We start from the raw sequence: 12,205 nt of genomic DNA, 5'->3' as shown, positions 1-12,205 counted from the left end.
AGGTGCCTGCTGGATGAGGCACAGGCAGAGAGCTCTAATCCTCTCTCCTCCTGTTACAGTCTTTGTGCAGGCAATCCTTGCTGCCTTCCCATGAGTGGGGGACAGCAGCATTTCCCCAGCTTGCTCAGGCTGCACCCCCTCCTCTATCTGGGCTGAGAGCTGGAAGCTGTAAATCAAGGTGTCCACTGGAGGTTGTAAGGGGATAAAACATCCTCAGTAAAATTTCTCTGACAAGTAGTCACAGCTGAGATATCACTTGATGAATGGCAGCAGAATTCCCTGTGCAAGGTGATGGATTCTCCGTGCCTGGGAGCAGACTCAGCTCTGGTGGGGCTGGCAGGGCTTTAGGACATCTGTCACTCCAGCAGGTGCATGTGAGGGTGTACCCAGACATACACACCCCTGGGATGTCCCCCCACACCCCTCAGCAGGAGCAGCACAGGCAGATTTTCTCTGCCAGTCACCCCCAGCTAGGGAGAGCTGACTTTGTCATTAAGCCATCAAACATAGAACCATTAGTTTTGCTCCTGTCTGGAGTACTTTTCTCTGCTCCACTTCATGGTCCATGTAGATTAAAAAAAAAAAAAAAAAAAAGAAATAGGTAATTGCCTCATCTATCAAGGGTGGTTTCTCCAGAGCAGAGCCAACAAGAATCAAAATCAAAATGGGCGCCTCAAAATGGTTTGGTCTTTTAGATTGTTTTATAACAGATTGAAAAAGTGTTAAAAAGTGGAGATACATGGACCATGACACCCACACCAGGTACCAGGACCTGGGGCTCACACTTTACCAGATTATGTGCCTAGAACTGGACCCAACACCACGGCTGAGCTCTGCTGTGCTGGGAAGGTTCCCAGGGGCGAGTTCAAGAGATACAGGAGAATGTTCATGTCCTGATTAAAACCAAGAACCCCAAGGGTTATTTTCAGGATGGTGGGAATGTCCTTGGTCTCATGGAACCAACTCCAGCCAAATCAGGATGTACAGCCACCCTGCAATAAATCCTCATCCCCATTTATGACATGATTATAAATATTATAGCAGGAACTGTAACAGAGAAAATATTCCCAGATATGGCTTGGAAAAAAAGAATCAGAACAGGGCTTTCCATTTCTTTTTTGCTTTCCTGGAGATAGCAGGGATTTCAATAGATCTAGTGCTACATCTCTGAGATACTCTGATACTCTGCCTGCTGAGCAAGAGTCCTAAGAATTATTTAGGCTGAAAAGAAGGGAGATTGTCATAAGCATCTTCTCAGAACTAAAGAATCACATTTTAACTTCAAAACCACTTACAGTAGCTCAAAAATAAAACACAGGTGCCTAAATTCACCCAGCTGGAGCACATATTGGGTGGGGTTTACTTTGTCTGTCTTCTACCTTCACATTTTTTTCTCTGACACCTTCATGTGCCTCAATGTCCTGACTTTTTATCTTCCCTCTGGGGACATGTTCCTGGCACTGCCTGCACAGAGAGGTCCCACTAAGAGCCAGCTCTCCCTAAAAAACAATATCATGGCCCTGATCCATTCATGACACCAATATGCCCACGTTGCTCTGATCAGACCCAACAAAGAATTGCTTCATACATTGGGGAAGAAGATTTCTGAGACCTGAATCCCATTTTTCAGCTCAAGACTTCAGTGCTCAGCAGATGTGCTTGATGGAACAGGAATTTAGACAAAAACACCTTCTTCTCACTAAAAAATAAGTATTTTATTCTTGGGAAAGGTCCAGTGTCATTTTGTGCCTGGCTGTGGGTGATGCATAACTCAAGCACACTGAGAAACCAGTCTGGTTTGCACCAAGGGACAAAAATGTGCATTACAGCTGAGGACTTTCCAGCCATAGTTCCTTGCTGCCAGGCCCAGCCACAGAAGCTTGTTCAACTGAGAAGGAGAATGATAGAGCAGCTTTGATGAGTGTCTGGCATCCAGTCAGGGTCAACACACTGCAACAGGGATGCTCCAGATACAACCTGCACTCAGCACAAGTCTGCAATAAACACCACTGCAAGGCAATGCCTCTGATTTCAGTGAGAGTCTTCTCAAAAACAGCAAAAAAACAATTAAAATCCAGAGATGCATTAAGATATCCTCAGACTAAGGTGAACTTGGATCAGGTCCTGTTTTAGGTTCTACTGGCTGGAGCAGAGACCCAGGCTGTGCTGTGGGATGTCCAGATGTCCCAGGTGAGGCACTTCTGAAAGTCACTGAGTGCCATGAGCTGCTAAGCAGCATCTGGGAGCTACAAAAAGTTACCAAGCCTCCTAAACTCTCTTCTTTCTTCCTTTTCTGGATGATGAGAAACTTTTTGGAGGACTGAACCGACCTTGTACTTCCCTCCCTGATCCTTCCACTCTCACTGTGCCCTTCCCTGGGTTTGGTACCAATCCACAGTGACAGCACATCAGTTAAGTGAGGGGAAAGGTGACATTTCCTAAGCACTGAGACTTTCTGAGGTTTGATAGAGATGACAAACTTCATCAGGATGAAGATCTGGGCTTTCTTGTGCATGACCCTAAAACAGGAAGCACAAGACACTCACATCTTTGGCAGAGGGGACACCAAGGGGAAATTGTTAGTCCCCAAGTCCCCAGATAGTCCCCACTGGTGTGACCACCACCTCCCTGGTGAGCACCAGGGTCTGCTGAGGGGGCTGGGATGTGTGAACATCTCAGACAGGGGCCAGCACTCAGGAGGATCTCAGCTGTGCTTCCCAGCAGATGATGCTCAAGAATTACCTTCTCCAGACAGACACTGAGTTGGAGCTGTAATCCAAAATCTGTCATGCTACAGAAACACACACAAGCCTCTCATGTGGCTCTTAACCTTTAGCACTTTGGCTTTATCTTCACAGTGACTTGCCTTGCTGCTAATACAGATTAGATTAACACTGAACATGATGGAGTCTAACCATGCCAGGCAGCTGGAGAGCTGCTCTGGTGATGTTTAAACCAACCAGCACATTTTGGGGGGGATGTTGGTTTTGGTTTAGTGTGGAGGACAGGGCCAACCCAATGCAATGGGAATAAGGGGGACCTGGCAGTTTCCAGGCATCTTTGCCTATATCTGTATTTTTTCCATGCATTTATATGCTCTTAAAACCTGCAGCCAAAGTGGGAAATTCCTAGAAATACCTCTTCCCTTTTAAAGTCCTCTCTGTCTCCAGGGTCACATCATCAGCTGGAGCACATGGAGCTACACTGAGGAGCTCTGCCATGAGGGTGGGGAGGCTTTGGGACAGGGTGCCCAGAGAAGCTGTGGCTGCCCCATTCCTGGAAGTGTCCAAGGCCGGGTTGGATGGGGCTGGAGCACCCTTGGGTAGTGCAAGGTGTCCCTTTCCATAGGCTGAGACTGGAATTAGATGATGTTTGAAGTCCCTTCCCACCCAAACTATTCCCTGATTCTGTGATTTCATTGCAGATGCAGCTTGGAGTCCTTGTGATGTCAGAGATTGGTGTGGGACGTTTAAATTGTGCAGACTGGACACCAAAGAGGGAGAGTAATTATTCCTGTGGGGCATTGGAAATGTCCTGGGCTCTCTGATGGGATCTGTCTATCCTACATTAGGTCAAACCACCTGATGAATTTGAGCAGTTGCTGCTTTCACAAGGGGTGACTGCAGTAATGAACCAGCCTTGCAGGCTCAGCTGCCACTTCCCAGCTGGTGGAAGGGCTTGGCAGAGATGGGCAGCTTTAAGAGTCTGGGGATTTGTCTGAAGCAACATCTGAAAATCCTTCAGTGCTTTCCTTGGGCTTTGGGCACTACAGGCAAGGTCCAGGCTGGCACTGCTGCACTGAATTTTGCATTGTTCTGATGTCTGGCTACATTCTGCTTTGAATAAGTGCCCATGAAAAATGCAGCCCTGATCATATGTTGGAGTCATTTAGGTGTTGGCCAGGGGACAGAGGATTAGGACTGGCCTTAGAAGTGCTACTTTTTTATCCTTCTTACTCTCCCTGTGCCAGGTGGCCTTGGTAAACTCACTCAACACTGCTTTTGCAGCATCTCACTCACAAGAGGAGCACTGCCCTACTCCATCTTTCCAAAATTTATCCTCTTTCAGTGTTAGGCTTTATTATTGATGATATTTTTCCTGTGTTCAGGTAAAATACTAAATACTAAAAGGTGTGAGGAGCCTCTTCTCTTTGGGTTTAGAACTTCTTGCATGCTCAGGGATTGGTGTAATTTAAATTAAAAAGGGGGTGGGAGGAGAATTCCAGCCTAATTACACATTACAATGGTGTTGTGCTGCTTCTGGGAGAGCAGCCAGGCATTTGGAAAGAGGTTCAGCTCCCAGCAGGAGTGAACTGACAGGACAAAGGAGAGAAGGCTGGAGAGTAATCAGACATAAAATACAACCAGAGGAGGGTGGCCCAGCTTCAGCCAGGAGCTGGCAATATTGCCCACACCAGGGCAGCATGGACACAGCAGGCACGTGGCCAGCCTCAGAGGTAAATCTGGGTCACAGGGGTTTGAATCCAGGTGCCCTGGGCTGAGCCTTCACCCCGCTGATATCCTGGCACCAGGAGCACCCTCGAGTCACAGCTGAGCCTCTCACCTGCCATGGGACACCTCAGAGGTTGTTTCAGTCATCCCAACAACGTTCCTGAGAGCTCTGCTCCCTTTGGAACATCTCAGAGGTTGTTTCAGTCATCCCAACACAGTTCCTCAGAGTTCTGCTCCCTTTGGAACACCCCAGAGGTTGTTTCAGTCATCCCAACACAGTTCCTGAGAGCTCTGCTCCCTTTGGAACATCTCAGAGGTTGTTTCAGTCATCCCAACACAGTTCCTCAGAGTTCTGCTCCCTTTGGAACATCTCAGAGGTTGTTTCAGTCATCCCAACACAGTTCCTCAGAGTTCTGCTCCCTTTGGAACACCTCAGAGGTTGTTTCAGTCATCCCAACACAGTTCCAAAGAGTTTTGCTCCCTCTGGAACACCTTGGAGTGCCTTTCCAAGTACCATCCTGACAGTGCCCAAGACCTCTGGTTCCTCTCTCATTGATGCAGCAGCTCTGCGTGTTCTGGCAGAACCTCACCCATTTCCAAGATGCTGTTAAAATTATCTCCAAGCTTATTCCTTGTGGTGGTGGTGTTTGCAGGGGTTTCAGGATGAGGGAAGAGATGAGAATCTTGACTCCATGTTTCAGAAGGTTGATTTATTATTTTATTATATATATTATATTAAAAGAAAATTATATATTAAAACTATACTAAAGAATAGAAGAAAATTATTCTATAAGAAGGCTTGAAAGGAGTAGAAAGGAAAGGAATGATAATAAAATTTTGTGACTGCTCACAGCTTTGACACAGGTGGCTGTCATTGGTCATCAAGTAAAAACAATTTCACATGTTGGGTAAATAATTCTCTAAATCACATTCTAAAGCAGCAAAACGTGGAGAAGCTGAAGCTCCTCAGCTTCTCAAGAGGAAAGATCTTAGCAAAAAGATTTTTCAGAAAGTATGTCTGTGACAGTCTCTCTTGCACAAATTCCCAGGGCAGAAATAGGACTACAGGAGCACCTTCCCCACATTTTCCCTACATCCACAAGGTTTCCCTGGCTGGGACCAGCTGCTGAGGATGGTTTATAGGCACTGAACTCGTGTCCCTTGCAGGTCTGGATTTTCTGGGCATACCAAGCACAGAAGAGGGGTGTCCTGGCAGCTGTGTCTGGAAGCTCTGCTTAAGTGCCGGTGAAGGGCCAGATGGATCCAGCCCTGAAGACTTGAGTGCCCTATTTAGTGGGGCTGCGGTGAGATCTTGTGTGCAAGCTGTCTCAGTATTCTCCAGCCCTGGTTTGGAGCACTCCATCCAGGCTGGATCTCCAGATCCATTCAGCCCAGCCAAAAGACTGCAGGAACAAGCCTGGAGAGCTGAGCAGTGAGGAGCCAACCCATTTCACCAGCCCTTCAGAGAGTAACAATCCTTTCCAGCCCACAAGCCTGTGAGCAGAAGAGGGGAAAGGCTCCAGATTTCATCCTTAATTCTCAAAGTTATTCACACTACCCCTGTTAGCCAGCATTAGGAGGGACGATGTTCCCTTATATGGTGAAGAAGTATTGGGGAATATCTGCAATACATTGTCACATCTGTGCTCAGCTGAGCCTGGCAGCACATCCTTGGGAGTTGTAAGAGGTTGGAAGAGCCAAGAGCTGAGGAGCAAAATGCCTCCACCCTGCTGTGAAATGAGGGTGAGCAGATATGGGTGGAAACACTGCAAAATGGGTCACGGTGAGCAACGCTGCTCCCTGGGTCTGTGCTCTCTGGTCTGGGAGGTTTTCCTGTGCAAGTCTGGAGCCCAGTGGGAAAAGGCAACTCACAAATGTGAAAAAAACAATAGGAAAACACTGCAGGGCCAACTCCTGGAGAAGTCACTAAAATGGGGCGCGTAGATCTTCAAAGAACCCAGAAGGAAACTGGTCCTTACCTAAACAAATAGATGCAGGTTCCCCTAATGAAATCCTTCAGCTTCCTCTTGTCTGATATGAAGGTCAAGGTTTGAAATTGTGGAGGCTAAGGAGGAAGAAGGAGGGTTCAGACAACTTCTCCAAGGAAAAATGGACAAGACCTTTGGGGAGATCCTCCCAAGAGGTAGCATTAGGGATATAAAGAGGGAGATGTTGCCACTTTTCTCTGCCGATGGAGAACTTTGGAGTTTTAAATACCAACACCTCATGCACGAGACACATCTGAAGGGTTGCCCAGGCAGTTTTTGCCTGATTATTGACAAAGCTCTTCACCACATTGATTTCCCACACCCAGATGTCCAACCCTCTTTCAGAAAGGATCAGCTACTCAGTGGAAGGCTTTAGGTTTTGCAGGACCCTTGCATGCACATTAAAGACACCCAAGCGTGGTTCTAAGTGCAGTCCATGAGTCTGAGAGTCCACTGGGACAGCAGAGAGGAATGTTCTGTTTGGGTCACTTGTAGCTGGCTGAAAGAGACACACACAGTCTCAGAGCCCAGCAATGCTGCTCAGAAGCCCCCTCACCACCTCTGGCCCCAAGGATCTATGGATGCTCTGGAAATCTGAGCCTGTGTCAAGCTCCATATTTGAAAAACCAGAGGCACTCTGATTTTCAAATGTGCCAAGCACTTTCAGTTCCTTTTTCTCCTAATGGCCTTTGTGTGCTTTTCTTAAAAGTAGAACACTTGAAAAAACCCTTTAACATGTAACTAGTGTTTGGGGAACATCCTGTTCCAGAGCACAGCTCTGCACATCAGAAAATGGTCTGATTTGCAGGAAAGACCTTTCCTCCCATAGAGCAGTTTTTGAAAGATAGGCATCTTAAAAGTATCTGGATTCAATAGTCTTTAAATAAAAACTAATACCAGGCAGTAAACCATCCAATGTCACCCAGCACAAAAGCCCACCACCTCCACATGCTGGAAATTATGCAGCCCCAGCAAATCCTAAAGCCCTGCTGTAGTGATGAAAATACCCCAGCACTCTGATTTTCTCCTGCAGGTTGTATGAGGAGATGTGTCTGGAGGCACACTCTGTGCCTTCTCCAGGTCACTTTGTCCCTTTCTGCCAGCTCTGTAGCAAAAACATCCCAGTCCAAACACCTGGAGGGAAAACTGCTTTCCCAGTGTTGGGACAAGGGTGCAGAAGGAAAGTTGGGTGCTGGCTAATTAGGCTTTATTTGTGAGCCAATAATTATGTGCAGCTGCAGCAGTCATGGCTGCAATGAGGGATGCATTCCTATTTCATGGACGTGCCTCAGCTCTGTGATTCTCTAGGAGCAGCCTTGAAGGATGATGGAGGAGGGAGAGCAGACCCCAAGCCCCAGGAGTGAGCTAGCACAGGAAGGGAATCCTGAGACTGCCTGTATACACCCCCTGTCCCACAGCCTGGGCTTTCAGGCTCTTGTTCAGACTCCAGCCATGGAGCTCTTGGGCACAGCAGCAAATAAAAAGTTCCTTTCCGTGCCAGTGCCATGGTGTGTGTGGGGCTCGGGGGTCCTGTGCTCTCCATCCCCTGAGCATGGTGACAACCTTCTCAGGAAAACAGCACTGGGGAGGAAATGGCCTGGGTTAAATGGATTCAGGCAGGTTCCCCAGCCTCTGGGGGGGATTTCTCACCTCTTCTGCCTCCTCCTTGGTGGGGGGATGTCAGATGTGTGATGTGCTCCCTGCTCACCCTTTGCTGCCACACCCAGTGGGGCTGTGAGCACAAAATCCATTCCCTCTCCTTTCAAAGGCTCCCAACTCTTGTTTTTAAACCAAATTTCCCCTGGATCTGTCAGTTCTGTTACAGTCAGAGAGGATGCCAGCAATGATGCCCTGACATGTCTGTGTTTCTCACAGTGAATAATCAAAACCAATGACACATCTCAGTGCTGAGATCCTCTGAGACATCCTCTGAAAATCCACCAGATCCTGAAGTGGAACAATCCCTGCTTCTCACACATAAATATGATTTAATTTGCTCTGTGTGAGGCTCTGAGCATGCTGCAAGGATGGAGCTCCCCTCAGCTGAGGGCCTTGCAAACACAATACAGGGACAAGTTCCCTGCTCCAAGGACCTTCATCCAACCTTCCACAGCTGATGGGGTGAAGGCAAGAGAAAATCCTGCTGGAGAAACGCTCCCAAAAAATGAGGTGGAAGCGCCCTCTTGTGCTCTTGGAGGAGGCTGCGTGGGATCGTTTTCAAAAAATAGGGGTGTGCAGGTTCTCTTCGGATCGTTTTGCAGAGGCAGGAAACACCTTGGCTACCTGAGGTTCAGAAGGTGGAGGACAGGGAGTGCTCCCAGTGCGACACCGTGTGATGGAAGCAAAGCTCCATCTCTTACTGGAAACGTAGTGGGGAAAAAACGTGCAGAGGTAGAATGGAAATGGGTTCTGTCACAACATCAAGACAGCCAGCGAGGAGCCCACCACACTCAGGCAGAGAATGTGGGCAGGAAAATGCCAGATGGGGGACAGCAGTGAGGGGATTTGTGAAAACAAACTGCACAGAATGTAAAAATAAACTACAATTATGTTTTCAGAGTATTTTTGCCTTCTAAATCCTTCCCAGAGTGGGATATGGTGGGAGGCTGGCTCAGGGCATCTGCCAAGGAGGATTTTATGCCCTGAACCAACTAAGCTGCTCTGGTACCTCCCACTCCCCACTCTCTGCTTGGTGTAATGCTCCTTCAAGTACAGGGAGAGCAGGGAGGTGTGGAACACTGATGGGCAGGGGAAAGGCCCTGAGCCAGGCTCTGCCTTGTCCCTGGACCCCTTTGCAAGCAGGATTCTTGAGCATCAGCGGAGGAGCCATGAGCTGGGCTCTGTCCCCTGTGCTCACTCAGTGAGATGCATCAGGTGGGTGCAGATCTCCATGCAAAGGCAGAGGCAAACCCTGGGCAGGTGGTCCAGGACAACCCCCACAGTGAAAAATCTATTTGGAAAAGACCTGCCTGGAAATAACACTTTGATACCCCCCAAAAACCTGCTATTTTCAATTGTCTGCCTTCTTGAACAGACAAACTTCCCAAATGCACTTTGGGGCACCCTTGGCTATTTAACAATGGGCCCTCTGAAGGGGGAGCAGAGAACAGCAGTCCCTTGAGGTGAAAAAACTGTAACAACCCAACACTGATTATGGAAAACATGTGCAAATCTCATGACAAACTCCCTGTTTAGAGTATTTGCCTCTGCAGGCATGAAGACAAGACAGGGAACAGGGCTGTAAAGAGAGAAACAAAGCTCAGAAATGCAAAGAGGTCACAAGCAAGGAGAAGGGAGAATGAATCAGGGCTTTGAGCCTCTGCAGTTGGGGGCTTATTCACAGCCTCTGTCCACAGGTAACTCTGAGTTTCCCGTGCTGACAGCAGAAATATGTGGTTGAGCAGAAAGAAAACCCAACCTGTAGGAGCCTCGGGGGGTAGGATGGTTGGGACAGATGGAGATGAGAGATCTCTGAAGCCAGGGCTTGGAATTTGGGGTTTATTGCAAAGGGCCTGGGTGCAGGGCCCTGCTGGGAGCTGCCAGACACAGCTCAGAGCAGGCTGAGAGAAGGGAGAGGGAGAGAGGATGAGAAGGTAAGAGAGGCAAGAGAGCAAAAGCATAAGAGAGTAAAAGAGTAAGAGAGTGAAATTCCCATTACAATACAATAAATCTTCTTCTGTGTTGAATATTCTAATTCTCACTAACCAATCTAGTACAAGATACAAATCCTATAGCATTTACATACAGCCTATAAGAATCATTACATTACCATACTGTGTTACATTTTAAACCCTAAAAACTCCTCTTTGGGCCCATTCTGCCAAGCTGGCAGGGTCTGCTCTGACCCTTGGTCCTGTCTGCAAGCAGAGGGTGTTGTTCCATCAAAAGGGGATCACCTTCAGCTGGCCACACCATTGTTTTCCAGTTGTTCAGTAACTGAGGTATCTCAAAGCTTGCTTTCATTTCAATCTCACTTATAGTTTCCATATTCTCAAAATCTTTTGCCAGGCAATCATATTGATAAGGCTTCCCTGTTTCATCTTCCCCAACACCAACCTTCCCCCTGCTGTGTGTGCTCTGGGCTCTCTGACCCCTCTCCATCAACAGCCCACATGGCCCAGGGGGTTTTTGCCTTGTCAGAAGCACAGCAAGCTCCAGGGCAGAGGCTGCACAGCCTGCCAGCACACTGCCCCATGTGTCCCCACTGGCTGCAGGCAGACACTCTCTCCTGGTGGGGACATGCCCAGGCTCTGTGTTTGGCAGCTGTGGGATGCACAAGGCAGCCCCCAAATCCCTCAGTGCACCATTTCCTGTAGCCAGAGAGCACTTTGTGTATTTTGAGTTAATGGGCTGGGTGGTTTCAAGCTTCACAAATCTATTTACAGAAAAAAAGAAGAGCTGGAAGCAATCTCTTATTTTTACCTTTTCTGCCTTCCAGAGACTCGCAGAAGCATGCCACTGTTAATAATAACAATAATAATAATAATAATAATAATGCTGAATAAATCTCACTTGAAGCCTACTTTGATATGCAAATGCTCCCTCCTTATTTGCATCTTTCCAAAGATTCATGTAGATATGAAACCAGATCTGTTCCTTAACAGTTGCATAAGGTTGGCATGTGAAGACCTTCAAGATAATTACATAGGATTCAGGAATACAGCTCCTCAGTGAGGACTTGCAGGCATTAAAGTGAAATAAAACTGATACCCACCCAGTTCATCTATAATCTGCAAGCCCTTGCAGCCCACTGCAAAAAACCCAAACATCTGCCCCTTTCAACCTTACAGTTCCATCTGATGCCTGATCTTGAAGATCAAATTAGCCTGGATGGAAAAAAAAAAAAATAAAAAGCTGATTTTTAGGCCAACATGAGCAGTTTGAAGTGCTGCCACATGGAGGACTGATGCAATTTTGCCCCATTCCCCATCCCCTGGCCCAAACCCCTTTCCTAACCAGGAGGGAGGGAACTGAGCCCGAGGAGTGAGGGAGGGAGGCAGTGGCAGCTGCCAGGTGTCCCGGCCAGCTGGAGGGAGGTGAGGATGGAGCAGGGCTGTGAGCTGGGCCCTGGGGAGGTGCCCCAGCATCCCTGGCTGCTGACACAGCCCCTGTGCTCCAGATGCACCAGGGCAGAGCCCAGCTGGCAGCAGTGGAGCAGCACAATTTTCCCTCCTCCTGAGACCAGGGGAGCCGCGTTTGCTGCCGGGGTTTCAGCAGCAGGGCAGTGATGCAGGGCTTGAGCTGCTCCTTCCTGGGCTCCCAGCCCACTCTGCTGAGCCTGGAGCGGGGAGCAGCTCCCTCTCTCCCAGATACACCATCACTCACATTCCCCAGGCAGATCTTCACAGATTTCTCACCTCCCTCCTGCAAGGCTCGTGGTCAGGGCTGGCAGGCAGCAGCCACTCAGCCAGATCTCCCAGAGCTGCTCCCTTTCCTCTGAGTCTGCATTTTCAGGTACAAGAGTTGAGGCTGCCAAGAGTTCCTAGTGCAAAAAATACACCAAACCTTTGCACTCTTTTCAAACAACCCAAAAATACACTGCAAACTGCGCGCAAGGGCGTGTTTACCAGGGATGCTGAGAGGCTGCTGTTGCCTTTCCCCTTCCTTTAGCATCAATCAGGGCAGTGTGTGTGCTCCAGGCCCTTAAACAAAACAGGGATAAGCTTCATATTGTGTGGTTTGTGCCCCATATTTGCCCAAAGAGTACAAAAGCACAGGGTATGCACACTGTGCAGTTTGCAGACACACACACACAGAGCCCCCATG

The sequence above is a fragment of the Molothrus aeneus genome, chromosome 1, assembly GCF_037042795.1.
Source record: "Molothrus aeneus isolate 106 chromosome 1, BPBGC_Maene_1.0, whole genome shotgun sequence".
Classification (NCBI taxonomy): Eukaryota; Metazoa; Chordata; class Aves; order Passeriformes; family Icteridae; genus Molothrus; species Molothrus aeneus.
The sequence above is the reverse complement of the archived record's forward strand: the minus strand, read 5'-3'. Positions refer to the sequence as shown.